The 12,662-nt window shown below is 37.1% G+C and overlaps 1 protein-coding gene across 1 annotated transcript in view; it reads right to left on the bottom strand.

The window, feature by feature from the left end:
* LOC124257117 overlaps positions 1-9,419 on the bottom strand; it is a 58,318-nt gene extending 48,899 nt beyond the window's left edge. Inside the window, 1 exon segment of the mRNA XM_046691107.1 lies at positions 9,347-9,419. The gene's annotated coding sequence lies outside the window, so the exon portion shown is untranslated.
* Between the last annotated feature and the right edge of the window lie 3,243 nt (positions 9,420-12,662).

The following is a 12,662-nucleotide window of genomic DNA, read 5'->3' as shown; positions in this document are numbered from 1 at the left end:
ACAGAACAATGATCCACTTCAACAGGATACAATATATCACACTGAACAATGATCATTTCAACAGGATACAATATTATGAGCAATGATCCACTTCAACAGGATACAATATATGATGAGCAATGATCCACTTCAACAGGATACAATAATATTATGAGCAATGAGCATCAACGTCCACTTCAACAGGATACAATATTATGAGCAATGGTCCACTTCAACAGGATACAATACAATATCATGAGCACTGATCCACTTCAACAGGATACAATATTATGAACATTTCAACAGGATACAATATTATGAGCATTTCAACAGGATACAATATTATGAGCAATGGTCCACTTCAACAGGATACAATATTATGAGCAATGGTCCACTTCAACAGGATACAATACAATATCATGAGCACTGATCCACTTCAACAGGATACAATATTATGAGCATTTCAACAGGATACAATATTATGAGCATTTCAACAGGATACAATATTATGAGCAATGGTCCACTTCAACAGGATACAATACAATATCATGAGCACTGATCCACTTCAACAGGATACAATATTATGAGCAATGGTCCACTTCAACAGGATACAATATTATGAGCAATGGTCCACTTCAACAGGATACAATATTATGAGCAATGATCCATTTCAACAGGATACAATATTATGAGCAATGATCCACTTCAACAGGATACAATATTATGAGCAATGATCCACTTCAACAGGATACAATATTATGAGCAATGATCCACTTCAACAGGATACAATATTATGAGCAATGATCCACTTCAACAGGATACAATATTATGAGCAATGGTCCACTTCAACAGGATACAATATTATGAGCAATGATCCACTTCAACAGGATACAATATTATGAGCAATGGTCCATGAGCAATGATCCACTTCAACAGGATACAATATTATGAGCAATGATCCCACTTCAACAGGATACAATATTATGAGCAATATGGATACAATATTATGAGCAATGATCCACTTCAACAGGATACAATATTATGAGCAATGATCCACTTCCACTTCAACAGGATACAATATTATGAGCAATGATCCACTTCAACAGGATACAATATTATGAGCAATGGTCCACTTCAACAGGATACAAACAGGATACAATATATCATACAATATCATGAGCACTGATCCACTTCAACAGGATACAATATTATGAACAATGATCCACTTCAACAGGATACAATATTATGAGCAATGATCCACTTCAACAGGATACAATATTATGAGCAATGATCCACTTCAACAGGATACAATATTATGAGCAATGATCCACTTCAACAGGATACAATATTATGAGCAATGATCCACTTCAACAGGATACAATATTATGAGCAATGATCCACTTCAACAGGATACAATACAATATTATGAGCAATGATCCACTTCAACAGGATACAATATTATGAGCAATGATCCACTTCAACAGGATACAATATTATGAGCAATGATCCACTTCAACAGGATACAATATTATGAGCAATGATCCACTTCAACAGGATACAATATTATGAGCAATGATCCACTTCAACAGGATACAATATTATGAGCAATGATCCACTTCAACAGGATACAATATTATGAACATTTCAACAGGATACAATATTATGAGCAATCCACTTCAACAGGATAAAATATTATGAGCAATGATCCACTTCAACAGGATACAATATTATGAGCAATGATCCACTTCAACAGGATACAATATTATGAACATTTCAACAGGATACAATATCATGAACATTTCAACAGGATACAATATTATGAACAATGATCCACTTCAACAGGATACAATATTATGAACATTTCAACAGGATACAATATTATGAACAATGATCCACTTCAACAGGATACAATATTATGAACATTTCAACAGGATACAATATTATGAGCAATGATCCACTTCAACAGGATACAATATTATGAACAATGATCCACTTCAACAGGATACAATATCATGAACAATGATCAACTTCAACAGGATACAATATCATGAACACTGATCCACTTCAACAGGATACAATATTATGAGCAATGATCCACTTCAACAGGATACAATATTATGAACAATCATCCAGTTTGCCGCAATACAGTGAGTGAGTGAGTGATTTAGTTTTACGCCGCACTCAGCAATATTCAAGCTATTTGGCGGCGCTCTGTAAATAATCGAGTCTGGACCAGACAATCCAGTGATCAACAGCATGGGCACCGATTAGCGCAATTGGGAACCGATGACATGTGTCAACCAAGCCAGCGAGCCTGACCACCTGATCCCATTAGTCGCTTCTTACGACAAGCATGGGTTACTGAAGATTCATCCTAACCTGTACTTTCACGGGTCCGCAATACGATTAGAACCGGTTCAACCAGAGATTCATATTATGACCAATCATCCTCTTCGTCTAGATACAATATTATGAGCAATGGTCCAGTTTGCCAGAATACAACGACACACAGTCAACCAAGTCACATCAGAACCAGTGGTCAATATCATGAGCAACAATCCACTTTTGGGTTTAATGACATGCAGTCAAGCTGACATCTCTGAGCTGAACCTCCTGCTTCATCCAGTCTTTTTTTAAAACAAGGTTTTGTTACCGGAGATCTATTCTACTCAAAAGGGTTTGAACGAGAGTCAAGCACTCACCTATGACCTATGCACCATTCATTACTGACGTAAACAGATAAAACTAAAAAATAACTGGAACACTGCCTGTCATAACTTTAAAATTACATGTGGCAACACGCTACCCATGGCCCAACTTAATGATCTGCAGATCATGTTTTACATTCTATGAAGTTACTTCCTCATATAATTAGTGGAAGGGGGGAGGGGCTGGAGGACATTCAGGCATGCATACAAACCCTATTAGCACACACCATATAAGCCTTTGTGACATCAGTTCAGTGTTCTTTACAATTCATCTCAACTCCAAGTTTTCAAATACCTAAGGCCAAAGAAAATAAAGTTGTGGTTCCGATTACACCTCTTTAAAATTTAGGGTAGGTAGGTAGGAATTATTTTTTTACACATTTTTTTGATGGAAAGTACAAACTAATAACACATGTATCAATGTGTAATTGTTTATTCAATCAAGCTTGCGGCCATCATGTCGACTTTCTCTATCAGAATGACCGATATCTGTCGGTGCCGAGAAAAAACAATGGTATCTGAAAGCTTATTTTATTCAGTCCGCTTAAAAAATATAGGGTCGGCACCAGAATTCAAGGGTCGGTCGGATAATAGGAACCACAACATTTTTTTAGGCCTAACTTGATAATTCACCATGTTGTTTTTTTCCTTTCCGTCCAGCCTTTCCAGTAAAGCCCAAAATGGAACAAGGCTAGACTTTCGAGAGATTTGGAAACCAATATCTTGCTGGAGCTCCTTTTCAATTAGGGGCAGTGGGGTAGCCTAGTGGTTAAAGTGTTCGCTCGTTACACCAAAGACCCGGGTTTGATTCCCCAAATGGGTACAATGTGTGAAGCCCATTTCTGGTGTCCCTCCGCCATGATATTGCTGGAATATTGCCAAAAGCTGGGTAAAACCAAACTGTAATGTATGTGTCATATATTGTATATGTTTTACATAATATATATATTTATTTATTTTGTATATGGGCCTATGGCCTTCATGCAATAAACTGATTGAATTGACCATTTGGGAAATATTCCACCAGGGCCTGGGTGATACTGATGGCCCCATGTGGGGACTGAACCAAGATCATCCATGGCTCGAAGAACACCAACCCATTTTGAATATCAGCACTGCTATCATCAGGAGTAAACATGGCCACTATTTGTTCATCTGAAACAAGTGGATATCTACATGGTCTGGTTGTATTCTTTCAAAATTAAATTGCCTAAACCCTGTCTGAAATGAGTGAATGAGTTTACATTTATGCCGCTTTTACCAATATTCCACTAATATCACGGCTTGAGACACCAGAAATGGGCTTCACACATTGCACCCATGTGGGGAATCAAACCCAGGCCTTAGGCGTTACGAGTAAATGCTTAAAACACTAGACTAGCCCACCACCCCCAGTTCGAAATGAACTCTTCAAACATGACAATAGGCTTCAGAAAATATTTGTACTGCATTATATTGTGATCAAGTATTTGTATTACTACATATTGTGACATTGGGTTTGTGGGTTTGTTAGCCAAAAGTCAGGTTAAACTTGCAATTTTCTCGTTCTTTTCACCACAATGTCAAATTCAGCATGGCTAATCATTGAACTTTTGTGGTTGTGGGTAGAGGGAGATAACTTGAGAGAAAAATCACAACAGTTTTTACCAGCTTTGTCAAACATGCAAAGTATCATTTGGGAATTAATTTCTGCACAGATTCAGAGATGCCATCCCTGAATCATATGAAAGCGGAATCATGCCTTGCTAAAAGCAATTCCCGAGCCCTGAAGGTGCGAGTTGGGAGTGAGCGTGAGAGGGGGGCTCGGGCCCGTTTTGATGGTGGGGGCTCCCCTATGGAAATCTTTAGATTTAGCCTGGAAATATGCAATCTATGGGCATACTTAACAAGATAATTCTTAACTCAAACAAACATAATTACAAAAATTCTTTCAAACATTCTAAATTTATAAATATTTGTATTTTCTAAAAAATCGTAGTTTTTATAGACAAATCGGAGTGTGGCACCTCCAAAATCGGAGTGGTTGGCACCTAGATTTTAGGTTACAGGATGCAAATAATATAGAAACTTCTTACATGCTTTTTCAAAAGATAAACATCAATACAGAAAATACATCACAAGTATCATTTCAGTAGCCCTTTCCAACATACTCAGGGAAGAAACGTTTCAAAATTTCCCACTTGACCACAGGACCAGTGAGTGGACAATAATTAGTGGTCCTGTCTGTACTTCACTGGTCCAAAATAACATTCGTAGATTTACTTAACTTTCAATACAAAATTCACCTGCCACCAGGACCACTACAAACTTATAATTTAGTAGTCCTGATGAATTTTTACTAGCCAGGGACCAAAGGACTAGTGTAAAATTGGCACACTGTATATTGGTACAGTGCTATGATCAATGGCTTCTTATAGTGATCTTGATTACGAACATGTTTAATAAAAGAATTAGCATTTAGCCTTTGATGTATTGCTAATGGTAGGTTTCTTGCCACCAAGCAAATACCAAGACCAGTTGCTATATTTTTTCGTTTATTGTTTTCAAGTTGTCACTGCTGGAGAGGACATTTTGCTACCACCACTGTGATTACTGATAAGGGCAGAACATTTTGTTTGCTAATTTGTTGTTTAATGCTGCAATCAGCTATATTCAAGCTATATATAATATGTCGATGGTCTGTAGATAATCGAGTCTGGACCAGACAATCCAGTGATTAGCATAATGAACATCGATCTACTCAGTTGGGATACAATTACATGTTTTAAAAAAGTCAGTGAGCCTAAACACAATCCTGTTGTCAGTTCCTACAACAAGCATGGGTTGTTGAAGACCAATTCTAACCTGAATCTTCATGGGTCGGCAGAGAATTTTACGCGAGGGTTTTTGAGTACTGCTTCAGCAATAACCGCTATTGTCATCTTAAGTCAAATTCTACATCATGAAAACATTAAAAAAATAAAAATATTCAAATCCCTAATCATCAAAAGGCACTATTTCACTGCTGATATGAATAGCAACCTCTGTTAAGAAATATGCTACAGTTTAGGACTTCTTCTCTGGAAATTACGGGCTGTGGGGTAGCCTAGTGGTTAAGGCGTTCGCTCGTCACGCCGAAAACCTGGGTTCGATTCCCCACATGGGCACAACGTGTTAAGTCCATTTCTGGTGTCCCCCGACGTGATATTGCTGGAATATTGCTAAAAGCGGGATGAAACTAAACTCACTCACTCACTCTGGAAATGGAAAGCGGACAGTAGACAGGTGAACACATGGCCAGACTGATTCATTTCTTCAAATGGGGAAGGGGGGGATAAAAAATAATCAGAGGTTTTAATGCTTAATTCATCTCACTGAACATGTCAAACAAAATCTCAATACACAACATGAAAATACTTCTGAATCCAAATTTTGAAGGAATAAACAATTTTCTTTCCCAATATTTTTGGTAGTGTCCTTAGTATAGGATGTTGGGTCAATCACTGGATACAACACATTCTAAAAAATGTTTAGATGATAATTTCCTGTGTAATAGATCAGACACTTGTAACTGATCTTCGCCTCAGGATAGTTTACTTCATGTGCGGAAATCAATAACTTATTGATTATTATCTATCCTTGGAAAATCACAACCTAATCTGTAGTGTTATAAGCATTTTACAATTATAATGTCAGTGTCTAAATATTTAAGTAAATATTTGGGAAATAATAGTCACAGATAAATCTTTTCTTGAGATTCCAACAAAGTTGTAGACAGCTGCAAAATGATAATATCAAATGGATTCATTGGTAAACGAATCTATATTACCTGCCCTATGTAAGAATCAGATCGCAACAACATACAGGACACAGTTATACAAGAGGAAGTATCCTGTCCATGAGGAAGTTATAACACCAGCTTTCAACTTTCATAAATAATTTGACACAGCCTTTATCATCATAACATTGAAATAAAATTGCTTAACGCACAATAACAACCGCCATAACATCATATAGTGATACTGCCTAAACAACTGGATGTTATGTATGGTATAACTAACATTCTAAGATGCCAAGCAGTTAGAACAATCGAAAAAAACAAACATTATCAGACAATAAAGGTATAGTTTTTTGATGACGTAACAATTGAATGACGTTATCCCATCACTGCGCCATTCTAGTGTGCCCCCTCAAAATCGAACCATTTTACATTACGTCACAATGTAAGTGACGTCACGATGCATGTCAGTTGTCATCGCCTCGTACGACCTCCTACAGTAAACTACTCCATTGCATCCCGTTTCTTGGTTTGCAGTTGCTTCACGCAGCTAACGTCACTGGTGGAAACATTACGTTTATGTTTTACGACGGTTAAAAGTGTCAATTCGACACAGACACATCAATAGAACAGGGCGCCAGTTAGCCCTGAGCGAGGATTCTTAATTTAGGTCACCGACACCATCGTTTGTTTTCTGCCTTAAATTAATCGTAATTATCCTTAGAAAGTATTAAATTTGGCATCTTAGAAAAGAAATACAGTTCGCTCTACCACCATGTATAGTGTAATAAAGCACACTTTCGCCCTGAACTATTATAACGTTAAAGCACTCAGACGCAAGAGTCCTCGTACTTTAACTATAATAGTTCAGGGCGAAAGTGTGTTTTTATTACACTATACATGGTGGTAGAGCGAACTGTATTTCTTAAATATTTTATGTTGATAATGTATCAATATAAATTTCTGAATATTGATAACAAATTAATACCTCACTGCCGCAGGAACATTTGCATATTAAGTTTAAGGGGAACAATGAGAAGACCCAAAATTCAAGTTTAAATATTGGTTCATATCAAGTGTTAAATTGATCAACTGCAGCTCTACACCATTAAGTTTTGTTGATACACAAAATACTTTAAAGCTGATATACCAATATTTAACCGTTCACTCAGGCACTTGTACCACAATGTGATTTACTGTTTATGCGGAGAGTTTATACCTAATAATCTCAGAAAGGTGCTTCATAAAATAGCCAAGAACAAAGAATACAATATATATATATATATATATATATATACACTGATTGTACTGATCCTGATGACATTCTGGAGATTTGGTTCTTTTAATGAAGAATGTGAAAAGAATTGATTCAAATTATTGTTCCATGGCATCTGTTTAAAAACAATATTTCTTCCTAGATAGAATATCTCCTTCCTTTAACCACACTGCTCAAATAACTTTGATTGCATGCAAAATTAAAAACTTTAACAGGTTTGTCAGAAAACATAACATAAACCCTGCCTGCTCATCCCGTTAAAAATACCAAATTATTTTGTATCACATATCCATGTATCTGACATACAAATATGAATTTAAACATGCTATTGTCGTACTATATCAATGTTAACTGATATCACCAACAACTGAACCTCATTAATTAGGATTGTGTTATACTAAGATACCTATGTTTAAATATCAAATTGATTTAAAATTCTTTACACTACCATTCTAGCACTTATCTGCACCTATGACTTGTCCCACAGGAAATTTGTTAAATGTGATGGTTAAACAAGGTAACGGTACCAGTCGGATTAACAAGGTTTAAATGTCTTGTCAAGAGATATAACCATTCTTTTCTTAACTGTTTACAGAACACATTTATTCATGATTGGAAAAGGTTTCTTTAGAGTATATGAAATCATTATCAATAAACACATCGAACTGGCTTAAAAAGAATTTGAAAAAACCCCAATTAATTTGTTTATTGGATGAGCTAATTAGCATTGAGATAAGCTTTTTTTCTCTTGTTCACGAACATTCATTAAATTTTTAATTTTCGAGATAGCTTATCAAAATTTAGTCACCTCCTGAATGGCAACATCAAGCCATAGAGACTACAGGAACATATGTCGGCATCATTAAAAAAGTTCATTTAAATAAAAAATACTGATGTCTAACATGCAGCGAAATATGCATGCAAACATACACTCTGCATAGAGATAAGAATCCATTTAAACAAGCATCTTGTCTTCATGGAAGAAAACTGGGCCCTCCCACATGTGTCCTTTGTTTGACTTGCAAAAAAACACATCTAAGGACATGCCCTTTCTACATTATATAAAGAATACTATGGGCATTGGGCCTTCATATTGGGATTTGACATCAGCACGATCTTAACATCGAAGCAGTACCTTCCTATATTCACAAGTTCATGAGCAAACAAAAGAAACTCATTCATCGCGCATTCGTGAATAGCCTCCCCAACTGACATGAAGCGAGTTCACACAAGTGGAGTTATGAACTGATAGTGATAAACACAAATCGAATTCGCACCGAAAACGCCAGCTGTTTTTAATTCGCAGATAATGTCAGCTAATCCACAGCCGAAACTGACAATTGATTTGGCTTCTTGAAGTATCTAGTCAACTATCATGCGTCTAACATTGCCAAATTTCCATAGATGTATCGAGAAATACTGCATCGAACACAATGACCCTCTCATAAGTCCAAATCGCTCGTGCGGCAGCCATGTTGGATTGCCATCAGAGTTGGCTCAAATGAAATAGCGAACATTTTCTTACAAAAGAAACAACAATGGGGCATATATGAGCCAAAGAAGCAATCGGTTGGCGACTTGGATGTTAAATACATCAAATGAACTCAATTAGCTATCAAAACCCACCGTAATTAAGTTTCAGTCGGTTAATATATCGGTAGTGGCATCTTAACTGGATGCAGCGAGCCCTCTCTGCACTATCTACATACATTGGGAACGGACTGGGAGCTAACGAAAATATCGTTTCGCCTTAATAAGAATGATACACTACTCGTAACAACAATTTTGCAAATGATATATAATAGTAATGATATAAATCACAATACATGCTAATTTTAAGCTCGATTGATAATATTACTAAAATCCTATTACCCATTAGGCTAGATCCTTATAGAGGGAGTAAATTGTTTCCTCCAAACTTATTCGTAACAACAGTTTCCTCTAGAGATATGCTTGTGTCATCGAAGTTAAAAGAGCTACACCTAATTTGATATCTGTCATACCCGTTGTAAACTCTAGGTTTCCAACTTTCCGTGTTGTCAATGACTTTGAGGCAGTATATTCGTCTCTCACTTCAAGCATTCTTTATTTGCGCGAGCTCATGTTTAATTGGACTCTTCTCGTAGTGGGTAATGAGAATGGACACTTTTAGCTTAAAGGCCAAATTTTGTACCTGCTCGCAAGTTCTCCTCAATGCAACTGTCTGAGACAAACCCATACGTAACCTGGCAATATAGCAGTGTAATATTTATAAACACTGTCGAAAAGACAACATGTTAGTATCGACCGAGTGCCGGCTTACCACCCAAACGCCCCTATTGTTAGAATAGACTGATCCGTATAGTGATTACACATGGAGGTGTTGGTATTGTTAATAAGACTATAAATGAAGAGTAATTGGGAATATATGACAAGACGATTTTGCGGTTCATATAACAGTAGTTTGATGTCTGACTAGCAATTATTAGTTTAACGACAGAAAATATTTAAACAAGGGCTCTCAGTTTCCATGACCCCTAGATCTGACCCCATTGTCAGGTTTACTGCACGTAGGCGCTTGTAATCTCGGTGTTGCTAACAGATAGTACATACATATATACCCCAACAAACTCATCACATATACATTCTTCAGCAAAATAATGCTTCTGAGACAACAAAATCATCATAACGAACAATAGGCGGAAATTATGATAAAACATCCTTGTGTGTACATTTAGAAAAAAAAATCTGCCTTATGTCCCAATTGATGAAAGTAACCTTTATGCTAATCTGAATCTACTGCTCATAACACAGAGACGTGTGGAAGGACATTTACTTTAGTGATCATGTATTGTTGTGAAAGGGGCCCGTATCTCAATTCCTAGCCAGTGCAGATATTTATAGGCCAAAGCATGCAGAGCAATAACACTCCGATACGGCATTATGTCATACCAAACGGTAGCCTACTCTTAGATATTACCATACCATCACTAACATCCCCTAAACATGCGCTATATTCAGGTGTATGAGTCTTGTTGACAGTTGTAGAATCGCCATTTAAGTATCCTACAATGGTGCATTTCTCCAATATGGCGGACAGGGCTTACTGATGTGACGAAGTAGTGAGAAGCGCAATATAGCCAGTGATGTTAGGAAGTATCGCTTCTCAGCTTACACTGTAATAGATACAATTCTTATCGTTCATTACAGTGATTTAGTTAGGTGAGAAAAGTATATGATATATTTATGAAAGCTCTGCAGCCTTGCTGTATTCTTTTATACACAGTGACATTCTTTTGATGATATCTAACCAGTAGAGGTGTTTTGGCTGCATGTATACCGAGGGACGTATGTGGTAATTATGCGTGAAGACAGCTGTACAGGGACATTAGACAGGGTTACGAATAGCAGTATTCACAAACAGTGGACTAATTAAACGATTCCGAAGAAATGTACAGTCGATCTTGTATAGATACACGTTTAAGCATTGAAGAACGGAGGGGTCCTAAATCGGTACAGCTAAGCAGACAATTCGGTCAATAATTTCTCCCGACTGGGCCGCGTCCGCACGAGGAACAGCTAAAAGCAAGCTACAGACCAGGTTTTGAAATGTTCAGCATGACAAATGTGTTCTACTACTAAAACACAACTGAAATCATTCAACTGTTCTTAAATAAACTTTGTTCTCAAGTTCATCCCTCGTCGTTAGCGGCGCCATTGCAATGACACGTTCTTGCATGTATGCAGGTTGCCTCCCAGCACGCGGCTCGTGCTCTCGTGGTGTTGGTTATTAATACGTACAGACATATGTTTAAGTCTGTATTCGCGGAATGGAGAATTATACCTTAACCTCTCACATGGGATTGATGGTTAAATGCATTACGTAATCGGCAGTCAACGATTCGAGCCGAGGTCAGTTTGGAATTGTCATCCAGGCGTATGAATTAACCTGTGCATGTAATCACCTCGTGTGTGTCAGTATCTAGTGCATCAAACGACTGCGTGATATATGTTATATATCATGTCAAATATGAGATGTATATCATTCAGGAAGCGACACTGATAATTCTGACGATTCATCATTAGTATATATTTATACGAATTATTTATATCTATACGGATAGACAACATTACCATAGAGACCACAGACATGTATCGAACTAGTTTATTCCGTTGAAACTGACAACATTCTGAAAATGAAAAGAAATCATATTTATTATGATAATAAATAATTATATCTACGAATAAGTATGACGTCACTGTACTCCGCATCTATCAAACCTGCATCATTTGCGACCTGTCTCGTCCCTGTGCAAAACAATCTGTTTATTTTACAGATGTAATAAAATCCCCACCCCAACAACACGATATTTGCATCATTTTGAGCATCCTTCACATGTGCGTGTTATGTTTTTGTATGTAAACGGTTTTCAGCTGTTCCGTATCCCGAATGCCGCCCAGCTTAAAAAATGAATATCCACCCATCAACAAGCTGGAAGCCAGGCCATCCTCAAACTCCACGTGGTGTCTTTTGACTTTCCCTTGGCCATCACTGCAGTGTCAGAAAGCGTGACGGGTCACGTGTCTTATAGGGACACGCATGGATGACGTCAGAGAGAGTGCAAGTGTGATCAGTGCAATGCCCTGGGCACTGACGTGTCAGTAGCTGATCAATATTATAGGTACATTGCTGAAACAAATGACATTAATATGTATTTATATGCATTAGATATAAAAACAGGTCATTCACTCTACAAAAACAAATAATCATTCACAAGGTTTTGCTCGTAAATATACCCGGGAATAGCAATATAATACAAATAAAAATCATCATTTCTCCCCGTGCATGGGTGTACATCTACTGGGTTATAAATTACGTACCTGTAAAAAGGTGTTCAAGGGGTGAGTGAGTTTAGTTTTAGGCCGCACTCAGCAATATTCCAGCTATACTCATGCCAATAAT

This window comes from Haliotis rubra, unplaced genomic scaffold (genome assembly GCF_003918875.1).
Source record: "Haliotis rubra isolate DU_JTF1 unplaced genomic scaffold, ASM391887v1 Scf65, whole genome shotgun sequence".
Classification (NCBI taxonomy): Eukaryota; Metazoa; Mollusca; class Gastropoda; order Lepetellida; family Haliotidae; genus Haliotis; species Haliotis rubra.
This window is presented reverse-complemented; position numbering and strand designations above follow the sequence as displayed.